Raw genomic sequence first — 4,661 nt, 5'->3', positions numbered from 1 at the left:
GGTGGTTGAGTCCCTGGGAGCTCTGAGGGTACTAGTTAGTTCATATTGTTGTTCGTCTTAAGGGGCTGAAAACGCTTCACCTCCTTTGGTCCTTTCTCTAACTCCTTCATGGGGGACCGTGTACTCAGTTCAATGGATAGCTGTGAGCCTCTACATCTGTGTTAGTCAGGTACTGTCAGAGCCTCTCAGGAGATAGCTATATCAGGCTGGCTTGTCCTTCTTTCAGTCTCTGCTCCATAGTTAGTCTCTGCAAACCCTAAGGATAGGTATCTTTAACATGATCCATACTTTAGTGCATCACAGAGAGTAGGATTGCATTTGGCTAATGTCATTTTTTGAACCCATGTCATCTGCACATTTATCTGTACTAGAGTGGATTAAAAGTGTGTGCTCTACCAGTCTGTCCTACAAAGGAAGCTTGGATGGACCTAGTGTTTTCCTCTCACAGTCCATGTTGTCTTAACATGAATATAGTGTACAGAAAAGTTGAGAAGTGAATTCATATATTCTACATTTACATATCAGTCCATCCTAAAAACAGGGCTTCTGGGAAGTGTGCATCTTTCTCTCAGAATTTACAACTCTGTCATATATGTGATATATGTAATATGTCATTGAGAAAAGATAGTAGCCTAGTGTACAGTGCACTCTAGTCTCTCCTACAGTGAAAAAATGTCATCTTGTATTTGTCTCTTGGTATAAATTTGTAAAAATCTTGTCTGTCTTACTAACAAGGACAATAGTTAACTAGTGTGCTTTCCAACTTAGTATATCCTAAGGAAGAAGCTTGGATAGAGATAGTCTTTATCCCTCAGAATATGTGCTTTGGTATCCTTGAATTGTCCCACAAATCAGGCTTGGAGTGAAATAGTATGATGTGAAATTCATAATCTCTCCTACTCATAAGAATGAGTGTGACTTCATGTGATCTTTTCCACAGTATATCCTGTGGAGGAAACCAGTGGAGAAGTACTGTCTTTCTCTTTGAACCCATCCCATGCTATCTTACATAGGAGTCAAGAGCAAAATAGTATGCTTTCTACCTTAGTCTATCATACAGGGGAGGCTTATAGAGATCTAGTGTCTGTCTCTCAGAATCCATGTTTTCTTACCTTGACCTGAATTAGAAGCAGGATAGGAGTAAGGTACTATGCACTCCACCATGGTCAATCCTTGTAAGGAACTAGTGTCTTTCTTTGTGAATCAATATAACATGATGTCCATGAAAAGGGGGATTAATTGAAATTAGTGTCTGTCACTCATAATTCTTTTTTCCCTTACTTGATCTCTTGAGTGCAAGAAATAAGTAGTGAACTACTGTGCTTTTCACCTAAGTATGTCTTAAAGACTAAGCAAGCATGGAGAGAGTTGATTTATGCTTTTTAGTATCAATGTAGTCCTAATTGAGCTGTCTTACAGAGAAAGTTTAGAGTAAACTAGTGTGCCTCTTAGTGCTCAGTATGTCTAAATGAGGTGCCTTGAGTTAGCTAGTGTCTATCTGTGAGAACTGATTTCCTATTATTCTTGCTCTTCCTATTGAAAATATTTGGAATGCCTAAGTATGCTCGCTATATAAGTCTATCAGACACAAGAAGGTTATAAGGAGTTAGTATCCACCACTCAAAATATATGTTGTTCTAGCCCTTGTCTAGTGTGCAAACAATGTTAGGGGCAAAGATATATGTTTGCGATATCAATCTGACCTGTAAAATGGGCTTGTAGTGAGCTAGGGTCTGTCTCCTAGAATCTATAGTATATTAGCTTTGATCTTATGGATAATGTTTAGAGTAAACTAGTGTGTTCTCAGCCTCATTATACTCTACTAAGGAGGCTATAAGGAATCTAGTGTCTGTCTAACAGAAATCATGTTTTTAAAGCATTATATCTCTTAGAGATTAAATAGGACTGATCTAGAATGATATACACCTCAGTGTCCTATTGAACAGAGATGGAGGGAGCTAATATCTATCTCTCAGAATGTTTGTAGATCGAATTTAGCCCCTATAGCAGTGGAAGTTAGGAGTGAACTATCTAACCAATCTGCCCTAACAAGAAGGATTAGAGGATGCTCTAGTCTGTTTTTTTATTATCCATGTCATTCTAAGTATGTCTGTTCAACAAAGAAGGCAGACTTGAGTACTGTGTTCTCTATAGGATGGAGGAGACATGGATGAAACTCTTGTGTAACCCTCAGAATCCATGTTGTTTTTAACATGCCATGTACTGTGGAAGAGTATATAATCGAACTAAAGTTATCTTTACCTTTGTCTATCTTACTGATACAGTGTGTATGTATAGGGATGGGTCTACCTCTTAGAATTCACATTGTCCAGAACCTTGATTTGTTCCTGGGGATGATTTTCCAAAAGAAGTAATATGGTCTCTACCTCAGGCTGTTCCTACATTGTAGAATGGGAAGAAGCTTGTATCTGTCTTTCAAAATGCCACATGTCCTAAATTAGGATTATTCTATAGAGGAAGTTCTGAGTGAACTAAATCATTCTGTACTATGAATGAGGTCTATGGGTGTCCAGTGTTTATCTCTCAGAATCTATGAGTAACCCTTGTCTGTATTAGAGATGTGTAAGAAAGTTGGAGGTGGTGAGTTTATATTACTCATAATCTAAATCTTTCTAACAATGTTTGTCTAATGGAAGAGGTAGGGAGTAAAATTGTGTTCTCATACCTCAGTCTATTCTATGGTATGCTGAAGTCTGTCTCTTTGAATCTACGTTTTGATAACTGTGATATACATTTGGTTACATTTAGGGTTAACCAGTGTGCTCTCCATCTCAGTCTATCCTATAGAAGAGGATTACATCTGTTTCTCAGAATCAATATTGCCACAACCTTAATCTGTCCTACTGAGAAAAACAGAAATGAATGAGTGTGCTTTCTACTTCAGTATGTTGTTTGTAGGAGGCTTGGAAAAATAGAGCATTTCCCCTTAGAATCTAATTTGTGCTTACTTTTCTATCCAGCAGAAGTTAGGAATGGAATTTTTTGCACTACACTTCAGTGTGTCTAATAGAGGAGGATTGAAGGGGGGCTATAACTGTCTCTGAGGATCCTCATCATTATAACTCACACTGTCCAACAGAGGACAATAGCAGTGAAGTACAGAGCAGTATAGGAATGAAGCAGTGTGTTCTCTACCTCAGAGCATCCAATGCTGAAGGCGTGTAAGAAGCTAGTCACTGTCTGCCAGAATCAATATCATTATAACTTGATCTATCCTAAAGAGAAGTTTAAGATAGAAATAGTGAACTTTCCATCTAAGTTCAACCTACTGAGGAGACTTTGAGGGGGTTAGTGTCTCTGTAAAAATCCATGTGCTTTTAACATTGATGTGTCCTACTCAAAAGGATATGTGTAACTTGGTGTGATATACACTTCTATATGTCTTATGGAAGAAGACAGGTAAGAGATATTGTCTGTTTAAATCTATGCCATTCTATCCTTGATCTATCTTATGAAGGAAGACAGGCATAAAATAGTATTTTGTTTACCTCACTGTCCTATAGGAGGAGGCTTATAGAGAGCTAGTATTTATTCTTCAAAATCCATACTGTGTTAATCTCAACTTGAAAGAGTACAGGAGTAAACTAGTATGCACTCCACCCCAGTCTATCATTGTAGGGAGCTAGTATCTGTGGCTTTGAACCAAGGTAACATTATGTCCACTGAAAAGGATAAGAATGAACTAGTATACTCACACACAGTCTATCTACAGGATGATTAGTGGGAGAAAGTGTCAGTCTATCAGAATTCATTTTTCTTTGCATGATTTCTCCAACACAGTATGTTAAGAATGAACTACTATGATCTCTGCCTAAGTATGTCTATATAGTAGCCTTGGAGTGAATTATTTTCTGTGTTCTATAACTTGACCTGTCCTAGAACGATTATAAGAATGACATAGTGTTTTCTGAACCTCAATCTATAACCTGAAGAAATAACAGGGGGTAGGAAGTGTATTTCTCAAATGTCATGTAGTCCTATCTGTGATCTATCCTTCAGGGGAGATTAGGAGTGAGCTAATATGCTCTCTACATAAGTCTGTCCTGCTAAGTACTCATAGGCATAGTTTCTCACACTCAGGCACAGGAACCCTGTTGTTCAAACATTGATCTGGCCTAAAGACAAGGTTTTGAGTGAACTAGTATTCAGTTCCTCCTGTCTCTTTCATAATGAAATATCCTGGAGAGACCTGGAATGACCTATTGTCATTCTCTCAAAACTATTGTTATTCTAACCTTGCTCTGTTCTTTTGACTATGTTAGGAATAAACTAACTTGAACTCTACCTCATTCTTTCCTACCAAAGTAGCTTGAAGAAAGATAATGTCTGTCATTCAGAATGTATTTTATACTAAACTGGATCTGCCTTACAGTTAAGAATAAAAGAGAGATAGAAGACCTTGGGCGCAAGCTCTGCAGCCAGTCCCACAACACCCAGAGCAAGCTCCACTTCCAGGCGCTCTGACACACCCAGGATCAGAGGTGAGCAGGAACCAACCTCTGTCCCAACACTGGGAGTAACTGGGACCAGCTGGACCAGGCACACAGGAACTCCACCAGCACAGTGACTCCAGTTCCTTCTGGTCTGTCTGGGCTGGGGTCCAGAGCAGACCTTGGGCACAAGCTCTGCAGCCAGTCCCA

At 38.9% G+C, this 4,661-nt stretch overlaps 1 protein-coding gene across 1 annotated transcript in view; it reads right to left on the bottom strand.

Annotated features, from left to right (window-relative positions):
• The window catches only part of Dmd (dystrophin), a 2,056,279-nt gene that overhangs the window by 1,624,423 nt on the left and 427,195 nt on the right, over positions 1-4,661 (bottom strand). The gene's annotated exons all lie outside the window — the stretch shown is intronic.

Source organism: Mastomys coucha, chromosome X, assembly GCF_008632895.1.
Source record: "Mastomys coucha isolate ucsf_1 chromosome X, UCSF_Mcou_1, whole genome shotgun sequence".
NCBI lineage: Eukaryota > Metazoa > Chordata > Mammalia > Rodentia > Muridae > Mastomys > Mastomys coucha.
This window is presented reverse-complemented; position numbering and strand designations above follow the sequence as displayed.